Below are 10,989 nucleotides of genomic sequence, written 5' to 3'. Positions count from 1 at the left end.
AAATATACATATAAACGTTTCGCCATTCGATGATTTTTTAATTTATCGCGTTCAGATAGACAAATTTATTGACGAAGCAGAAGACTTTCTTCAAAGAACTATACCCACAACCCACAACAAGTGAAAGTATTCTCTAGTAATTTGTCTATTTTCCATGGTTTAAAGTGTCTTTCAAAAGTAAAATTTATATGAATCTGCTCAAGAATTCGAGCCGAAGAAAGTGAGTTGATAAATATTGTAATTAATGATACATCTTCAACAGATTAAATAATAACTGATATGCATATCGGTGAATGAAAACAACTTACACCCGAAAAAGTGGACCGTTTTTCTGCTACAAAAACGAAACACTGATACTAGAACCAGTGACCAGTGGCGTACCAAGTTGAATTTCAGCTCCAAATAATGGAAGTTTACTTTAAATGCTGCAAAAACAAAGAATCGCAAAACGTGTGTTGTATAGTATGCTTCGAAGTATTTCATCGTGCCTGTATAGAAAAAAAGAAATTCTGTAAAAATCTGGGTGGTGGCAAGATATACTGTTCGATGAAATGCGAGAAAAAAGGTATTTCCCATAAAGTAGAGCATGACAAGGCACTTGAGGAAGTTGCTTTAATGAAAAAACAAATATTTGAAAGGGACTTACTACTACAGAAGAATGAAGATGATGCAAATGAAGAAGTCGAAAAACTTAAAGCGGTAATTGACCAATTGAAACAAACAATAGAAGAAAATAACATATATATCAAACGGCTGAATAGAAGAACAAGGGATTTTGAAGATGAAGTAATGGAAAGAGATGAAAAAGACCAGGAAATGTTGAAGGAACAGAGTAATATCATAGAAAAACTGAATAAAAAAATTATTGAAATCAAAAAAACAAATCAGTCCTATGAAAATAATATGAAAATTAGGATTGATGAAAATAAATTGTTAGCAGATGAGCTCAAACGAATGGAGGAGATATGCAGAAGCATGGTGGAGTCAATTAAAATTTTAGAACAGGAAAATACAAGATACAGCAGAGAACTGACTGAACTAAAAAGTCAGATAGACGCAGTGGATACAAAGATTCTTGAAGAAAGGAAAAATGAACAATTTTTTTCAAATAAAGAAGTAGAAGAAGCAATTGAACAACTCTCTTCTAATAAAGAAGAAGAAGCAGTCGAAAGTGAGAGAAATAAGATTTTGATATTATGTGATGTGATATTATGTAGGAAACTTGTTGAGTAAGGAACTTAGACAAAATTATTTTGTACAAACTATAATCAAACCAGGTGCTAGTTTAAAATATGTTATTGAAGATATAATACAGTTGACACGATCATTCACAATGAACGATTTTGTGATTATACAAGCTGGTTTCAATGATTTTCTCAATAAGAATTATCCTTCATTCAAAATGTTAAATAATAACTTGAAACAATGTCTCCATACAAATTTGATTTTGACTACAGTTCCTCTTAGATTATCACATCTAAATTATTTTATTGACAAATTTAATGACAAACTTGGTAAGTACATTACCAGGTTAGACAATTATATTAAGACGAGAGCAATATTAGTAGATATTAACGATGGTAGACGTGTACTTACTAAAAATATGTTAGTTTCTAAATTAACTAGTATAATTGTTAATGGTAGAAAACATAGTAACTTAGTTCATATCGAGATAGGTGAATATCCAAATAGAGATGAGGTATGCAAGATCGCTGATGATAAGGATATAATTGAAAGTAATTTTTTAGAGAGAGCCAAAAAAACCGTAGAATACAACGCATAACGAAAGATATGGACTGTTTTCTTCTTTACATGAATTCGCAAAGTCTTCTAGCACATTTTGATGAAATAAAGCATTTTGTTGATGATAAAAAACCTTTATTAGTCTGTTTATCGGAAACACATTTAACAACTGATATATACAATAGTGAAATTGATTTAAGTGGTTATGTAGTTCATAGAGTGGACAGTAGTAGTAGACACACTGGTGGTGCCCTCATTTATATAAAAAATGAATTACAAATCTTGACTATTTCTAAAACGTGTTTTGAAAAGTCCTACTGGTTAATACCTGTAGAATTTGTGTATCATAAAACTACTTTCTTAGTTGTCTCAGTTTATAGATCCCCAAACAGCAGTGGTGTATTATTTTTAGACTTTTTCGAAAAATGGTGTGATGATAATTTAACAGACAAGAATATGAAGATTATTATTGTTGGAGATTTCAATATTAATTGGTATGGTACGAATACGTACACTCAGAGATTGATGGCTGTGATAGAGGATATTGGTTTTGAAAATAAAGTTAAAGAGCATACGAACATAACAAGTAGTGGGGGTACTTTAATTGACTTAGTGTTGTCAAATTGTGACACCAATGTACAAGTACTGGATTTACCTAGAATTGGTAACCACAGAAATATAATAGTAAATCTCGATGAAGTTGTTTCAAAAAATGAAGTAAAATTAATCGAGAGTAGAGGTAGGACTTTGGATTATCGTGCAATCAATGAAAGACTAGAGAGTATAGAATGGGATTATAGAACCTATGATATTAATCGTAAATTTAAGTATTTGGTTACCACAATTTTAGAAGCTGTTGATACAGTTGCCCCTGTGAGGCAGATAAAAATATTACCTCACTATCAAGAATGGTGGAATATTATAGTCAAAAATGCGACTGCAGAGAGAGATGAAAGCTATCGGATATATGTCAATAATCGTATAGCAGAGAACTGGGAAACCTACCGACAAAAACGAAACACTGCTGTGAAGGTTATAAGACAAGAAAAAAAGAAATATTTAGAAAATAAAATAAATAGTAATATCGGTAATCCTACTAAAATGTGGCAGACTTTGAAGAAATATATACCAAAGAATAGTGTTTCTAGCACATATGCAAGTATTGAATTCGATGATGTTATTATTGAAAATGATAATATCAAAATGTCAAATAGTCTTAATGAATACTATGTCAAAAGTATTAACGATATCACTGATTCAATTAAAATACCTCAAGACGAAATTCCTCTTATAGTTAGTCCTGTTTCACATAAATTGAGATATTTCAAGATGATTACCATTGTGAATCTCAAGGAAATAATATTTTCAATGACAAATAAAAATAGTACAGATGAAATATCTACAAAATTGTTGAAAGAATGCTTCTCAACCATCTCTAAACCACTTTTGAATATGATAAATTATTCTTTCGAAACTCATAAAGTGCCTGATGAAATGAAAATTGCAACAATTATCCCAATTCCCAAAGTCCCAAATACGAATAAAGCTTGTGAATTGAGACCAATAAATATGATACCAATTATAGGAAAAGTACTAGAAAAAGCGGTCTACAATCAAATTGTGGATCACTTGGAAGGTAATAAGGCCCTTACATGTGTTCAGTCAGGGTTTCGTAATAAACACAGTTGTGAAACTGCTCTGCAATGTGTGCTCCACGATTGGAAGAACACTTTAGAAAAAAATCAAATAACAGTGACCGTTTTTCTGGATTTGCAAAGGGCTTTCGAAACTATTGACAGAACCAGATTATTGAAGAAATTGGAGTCAGTTGGAATTGTAGATGCAGCATTACAATGGATTGCAGACTATTTGAATAACCGAAAGCAAAAGTTAAGACTTAACCATGTTACATCTGGCACACTCGATAATAATATAGGAGTACCTCAAGGTAGTGTTCTGGGTCCTTTATTGTTTCTAGTTTATATAAATGATATGGTTGAGGTGGTGAAAGAATGTTGTATACACCTCTTTGCTGACGACGCTGTTATTTATTACACTGGGAATAATCATTCAACATGCTTCAATGCAATCAACGAAAGTTTAGAAGCCATTCAAAATTATTGCTGTGGAAACTTATTGAAAATAAATACAAATAAAACAAAATGGATGTTAATCAGTAGAGATAAAATGTATAGGGAAGTAATGAAAACAGAGCCAAAACTTTCAATCGATGGTGTCCAGATAGAAATGGTTGAGACATTTAAATATTTAGGGGTTTTGGTTGATCGTCAACTGTATTTTAATGACCATGCAAAAATGTTATAAGAACAATTGCCATGAAAATTTATTATTTGAGGAGATGTTCTCCGCATCTCACTCAGTGGAGTAAACTTATAATTTATAATACACTTATTCTTCCTCATTTCAACTACTGTGCAACAGTGCTTTATCTGGTAAATCAAAATGTGCTAAGCCGTTTGCAAAAATTGCAAAATCGAGCTATGCGAATTATTCTTTGTTGTGCACGTGACACGTCAATAAATTCTATGCTCGATACTCTTCATTGGTTACCGGTTAAGACTTATCTATTATATCACTCCTTAATATTCATTCATAAAATTAAAAGAGGTATAGCACCTGAATACTTGCAGAATATCTTAGTTCTCAATCAGGATGTTCATCAGCACGATACTAGATGTAGAGGTAATCTTCGCGTTCCTCTGGTTAGCAGAACATATAGCCAAAACTCTATTTTTGTTAAAGGTGTAACCATGTACAACAATATTCCGGTTTATGTAAAAAATTCTGAAAGTCTGAGTATATTTAAAATCAAACTCAAGAAGCACCTATTAACGGATGGAATTATATTGTAGTAACATTTTTTTTTTATATATAAATGTTGTGTGGTTCATTTTATATATTATATTTGTTTGTAAGTTTATACACATGTGTGCGAGTCACCTATTTTATCATTGTATATTTGTATATTGTTCACAATGTTTTTATTAGTTTCATGACTAAATAAGGATCTATATGTATGTGTATATATGTGTGTATATATATATATATATATATATATATATATATATATGTATATATATATATATATATATATATATATATATATATATATATATATATAGATTGTAAATATTTTACTTTGTTGACTTCAGTTCTATAGAACGACGCGACGTTTAATTTATTAATTTCACTTATAAGATTTTACAATATATTTGAGGTGAGATGTAAATTAGTAATTAATTATTTTTAATATAAGTTTATTACAGCTTAATGACATTATACAAGTTACAAAAAAAAAATACTATAATTTTTAGATTGTATCGATTTCTTTAAAATTGTTATTTACTTATATGTATAATTTATTAGTCTTTGACTAAATAAAGGATTTATATATATATATATATATATATATATATATATATATATATATATATATTTGTATACCACGAATCAAGTATTCAATTGTGAGGTGACACCTGAGTTGGCAGTGTCTTGCAAGAAATCTGGTTGCCGCTAGTTTGTCTTTGTTTTTAACCATAGAAGCTCTTTAGCTCTATTTGATGGATAATATTTCTTCTTGTCCGAGCCTGGTGGTTTGTTCTACTCACTCAATCCACCGTTGTGTGAACCGGTCATTCGAACCGCAAGGCTGGACGATCGATTTTCACTTCCTATCGTCCTTAGGTCGCACAAGTTTTACCTTTTGAGAGTTATCTTTCGTAGAGGAACGACAGCTGGTTAATGGAAAACCAGTTTTTAACAAATAGAACAGAAAATATAATCTTCAAAAAAAAACTTTTGATTTTTTACACAGATTTTGGGTCCCTTCATATGTGGGGATTGCGGGAAACGAGAGAGCTGACTTTTATTCCCAAGAAGCGATCGACAGCCCGAACCAGGAAACAACAATGTATAGCCCTCGTACCGGTTTGAAGCAATACTTCAATATCAAATTGCTGAGTAAGTGGAACATTAAGTGGCCGAGTACTCCAAACTTAGAGAATGGAAACCCGAAGTCGGACCATGGAACTATAGAGCACTGAAAAGAAGGGAACAAGTTATGATCACTCGACTTCGATTAGGACACACCAAAGTCATTCACGAATACTTGATATCTCTAGCAGATCAACCACAGTGGTACATTTGTGAAGTTGAACTTGTTGTTAATCATGCCTGAAAGAAAATAACGATGATTCCCCGCCACTCTAGAATCAGCGATGATAATACTAACGATTTCGATGGAACTTCGGCGAAATTACTACAGCATTTGATTACGATATTTGAAGGCTAGTCACGAGGATATCGACACAGTCAAGTGGAAAATACAGTGCGGTACACGAAGTGATCTAGTATGGTGATAGACATTCAAATAATAGTTGAAGTTTCAGTTGAAGTGTTTGTTGAATTCAAAGTGAAATAAAGTTAAGTTTGATTATTCATTATTACTTAAGTGCTCTGAACTTGTCCAATAAAATATAATATTGTTTTCAATGTAGTTACAGGTTATAAATATTTTTTCCGCCACCAATAACCATAAGGTGATGCGGTTATTTCCAAATAAAAAAATGATTTACCAGAATACTTGAAAAAGGTAAATTCAAGAATATGTGGTGATTATAAGAGGGAGCTACAGCGCATTTCGATAACAAAGTTAGCGAATATATTTTTGGTCTGTACCCTGGACATTAGAGTGGAAAAGGCCCTATTGAATCTATTTTTTGTTCAACCAAAAGTCCAAATTTCAACCCTAATGACTTTTGCTTTTTATGAAAGAGTACGTGTATTCTGTTGAAATAATAGACGAACAACAACTGAGGTATGGAAAAATTGAAATTGAAAATCGATTTTGTCAGAAGCTTACGGATTTCCAAAGAATTCATTTTTTTTTTCAAACGGTTTCGAATATGGAGCCCATTTTAAACATTCATTTCAGAAAATATCAAACATTTGTAAATATTTTTTGTATCTGCAAATTACATGAATACTCAGTTATTATAATTCACTTTTTGTTACTCAAAATTTCGCCGTATCTCAAGGAAAACTGGCTTTCTGAAAGAGTGCTTGCTACGAGGTGAAAAAAACTTAAAAATAATTTATAAAATGAATGGTATCACAAATGACAGTATGTTATTGTTAAAGCAACTGTTTGTTATTCACCTGTAGGAAATAGAGACCTCAACTTGATAAAAAATGGTTTTTCGAAAAAGTACCGTTCAGCAAAAATTAAATTGAAATTAATTTAATTTAATTGTAACGCATAGATAAGTTTGGGAGTTTGAGGGGTTCAGTACTCCCTTAAATTAATATAAGCTGAACAGATTTCGTGGTTGTATACAAAAAAATGCTCTCAAGATAAAAAAAACATGTGTTCATTTTCATTACAAAATGCTAATCACTTCATGAAATTTTGTGTGTGCACCTTTACATAAAAGTAAGTTATATTCAATGGAGTTATTTTTGACTCCAGAATATGTCGTGCAATTTATGACCTACCTTTTTGTTACACCCTGTATCGCTACGACGTTGTTCAGTTTGTGAAGGAACTTAGGCTAGTAGCATGACTGAATTTCCGAAATTGTCTCTGTTCCTTTACCAAAAAATATTGTGGAAGTGGCATGCAGGCCACATGACAGGTTATATAATTTCGTTTTTAATGTCAAAGATAAAGTGGATAAGATGAAGAAATCTGGAGTTATAAGCTTAAGTTAACAGTGTTAATGTTGGAAAATGTGGCTAATATTTCTCAAAACGGTATGCTGAACAAGAAAAGTCTTTCAACTAGGTAAAAATCATTCGACGTTTTCAAAGCAGTCCTCGGAATGAAACCACAAGTTCCCGAATCTGAACAATACAAAAATGTTGCACTATGAAGGCAAGAGTTGAAAACTCAAATATTTGTACCAAATTGACCTGGTCTATTCACCGGTTTTCATATTAGCGTACCCACAATGTCACAGGTGAACAAAATCCAGATAAAAATGTTATTAAGGATTGTCTGTTATTACCTGCTGTGGTCGTATCGGGTACACATTGTTAATTTTTTCAGTTTATTGTATTCGTTTGAAAATATTCTTGTAGAACGAAACTGCAGTAACTTTAATTACAAACACAAGTGGTATAAAAACATAGGAAGTTTGAATTCTCATTTTCCATGGTAATCTCCTACCACGTAGTAACGGCCACATTCATCAATTCGACTTCAAATCTCTTGTATGAGAGTAATCACCATTATTAGAGAACATGAGCACTTTTCACACTGTTCAGAGATTTAGGTCGGTTGAACATTTACCTTTTTGGAAAACTGTTATTCAGAACCAATGTGCACCCTTTGAAATTAATATTACCTATACATAAATTTGCAATGTTTCATGGATCTTTCTCACATCATATTGCCTGGCTATACAATCGGATTTCTTCAGAATATAAATGTCTCTGAATTTTGGAGTTCAGAAAGGATATTAAAAAGCATTTGCTATCAAATACCTCTTGGAATGAAATGTAAATTTGTTTTCCAAATTTTTCAACTAACCTCAAGAGAACTACTGATTTTTTGGATTACTTTTTCCATTTTTATGAATGAGTTAAGAATTCATTATAATTATAACAAACTCATCCTACTTTACTGTTGATAAATACCTACTCAAAATATAAGAAATAATCAAAGAAGATTATGTCTAGTTGCGGGTTGAAAAACTGCAACATATACAATCCAGTTGAACCGACCATATTTTATGATCTCAAGGGTTTTGTGCTCAAACTTACATTCGGCGACTATGCAGAATGGAACAGAGTATCACGTGTTTAAAAAAACACGGTTCCAAATATTTCTCCGAGCACCTACGCTAAAATACGTTTCGAAGTAAAATCATCAGTAGGTGTGTAACACGATGAACGAATCGATAATCATGGATCGAAATACGTTCAATATAACTGAATGCGTACAACATACGCGCCTAGGCGTCACGAAGTGGCGTCATTTTTCTCTAAATTTCATATACAAGGTAGCGTGGCCGAGCGGTCTAAGGCGCTGGTTTAAGGCACCAGTCTCTTCGGAGGCGTGGGTTCGAATCCCACCGCTGCCACGTTTTTTACTCAAAATGCAATGCATTTCCGAAAATGCCTTGTATTCAAGTATTACTTGAAAACATTATGAATTTTCATCAAGTATCAGCCAATATTATTACAAAAGTTTTGCTTAGTATTATTTTGAACGTCGATTCAAGATCTGCAATTGCAATTTCTTCCGCAGTTCTTCTCCTTATTACAGAAACAAAAGTGCTGTTTCAGTTATATTTCAGTTCAAGTCTCTTCTTTAGACAATCAATATTCCAAAAATTTTGATGACTTTAAGGTGGTCGTTGGTTTGTATATATCACATATAAATACCATTTGACTACAAAATCGAGATCAGTAAGTTTGTGAGATCTCAGATTTGACGTGTATATTGTGAAAATATGACTATTCAATGGAATGGCTAATGGTATATTTTCACATTTAGATAAAAGTGAATTTAAATTTTTCTCTCATATTCACACGAATATCAGGGAGAATAGTCCAGTCTTCAAGTAAAAATCAGTTTCCACAATATCTTAGAAAGTTTTGAGCCTAGTGGCAAATCATACAAATTTGCAAGTATTAATTCTGTTCCACCTTCACTTTACTTCAACTTCACTGATGAAATAATTAAAAAAATGTGTAGATAATGTTTTAAAAACTAAAAAATAATTTGGATGGTCCTAGGTAGCAGTCATCACACTCTCGTCAGCAATCTTCGGTAATGATCAGATAAAATAATTATCAAATTGGGAGGCGTAGCATAACTTGAGTAAATATGTAAATACTACGCCCAACGATTTTGCTATTTTTTTAACTGACGAATACTGTAGATTGCTGAGAAGAGTGGTGTGCTGACTGCTACCTAGGACCTTCCCAATAATTTTTAGTTCTTAGTACATCATCTACCTCATTTTTATCTTTTTTATTCAATAAAACCGCTTAACATACCTAATACATTTTTTAATTAATTTTATTTCCGAGTTTTCAGTTTCTTATTTTGTTACTCAGTTTTTCTCATTCTGTTCAGTTCATTTAGTGCCTCAGTATCACAAGGTAATATGTAATCCACCATTTTGTAGCTGCTTGAATTTGCATCTTTCTTAAAATGTATTACTATTGTACTAGACATGCCCTGTCATTCAATACTCATATCGAGTAGTTGTGAAACAATATATAATCCGCCATTTTGTAGCTGCGGCCATCTTGGATTTACAATCATACAGAATTCATCAGATTGTATTGTCATCAAAACTAAATGTGAGTAACAAATCTCAGATTAATCTGTCAACAGGAAGAGGGTTGAACTTCAGTTACTGAATTTGACCCAAATATTTAAAAAAAATCACAATAATCCTGGATGTGATTTAGGTAATACGTTTGTTATCGTTACTCATATTTTTCTTGTAGACAAACCGCCACTCATAGTAGTGGGTAATATCTACACGAGCAATTTTCCAAATCTAGGTAGTACACAGGATATGAACTATATATTTCAAACATATAAAATAATGAATAGAGTAATGAAATGAATTTTTCCAAAAAACATTCAACTTTCACAATCCAACCCTTTCTGTCTCCTTCTGCATATTACAATCATCATCAATTAAAAATAATGCGGATATTCAAATGATAAACCACTATATTTCAGCTGAAAGGATGACTCATACATAAATAATTGAAATCTTATGAAGTTCCAACCAGAAAGGAGAGAAGTTTCAGGTTTGACACGCACGTTTGTTTGTTGATAACAAAAACTAACAAGCCAGTAGATAGTTATTCTCTTGACCATACCGAGCAACTAGATTAGCGAAAACTTTCATCACATAAACTTTAGGGAAGTTTGAGAATTCTCCCCGCCAAGGATGTGGTTATCCACGGACTGTACTGTTTAAGACGTGTACGAGTACAAGGCGAAATTTCCCTACTACTACGTTCAATTTAGATTCGAAAGCCAAACCGAAAAATTGAGTTCACTCAACTAGATGACCAGAAAATAAACCCTACTTGAGTTCATGTTATATTCATAGGGTGCTTCGAAAATAACAAAAAAGGTCTATCTGTTATATAAAAAAAAAAATCTGACGAGATGAGGCACTTCAATATCGAATGGCTATATGAGAAATATTATTTATTGATCCTTCGAGCTTTCTGGATGTTATTTTATTCTTT

At 32.1% G+C, this 10,989-nt stretch overlaps 1 non-coding gene across 1 annotated transcript; it reads left to right on the top strand.

The window, feature by feature from the left end:
* Positions 1 to 8,764: 8,764 nt before the first annotated feature.
* On the top strand, positions 8,765 to 8,846 carry TRNAL-AAG (transfer RNA leucine (anticodon AAG)). The gene has a single exon. It is a non-coding gene; the product is annotated as a tRNA-Leu (tRNA).
* Positions 8,847 to 10,989: the final 2,143 nt, after the last annotated feature.

This window comes from Leptinotarsa decemlineata, unplaced genomic scaffold (genome assembly GCF_025532065.1).
Source record: "Leptinotarsa decemlineata unplaced genomic scaffold, Ldec_3_MD MMD2_tig00026307_RagTag_RagTag, whole genome shotgun sequence".
Classification (NCBI taxonomy): Eukaryota; Metazoa; Arthropoda; class Insecta; order Coleoptera; family Chrysomelidae; genus Leptinotarsa; species Leptinotarsa decemlineata.
This window is presented reverse-complemented; position numbering and strand designations above follow the sequence as displayed.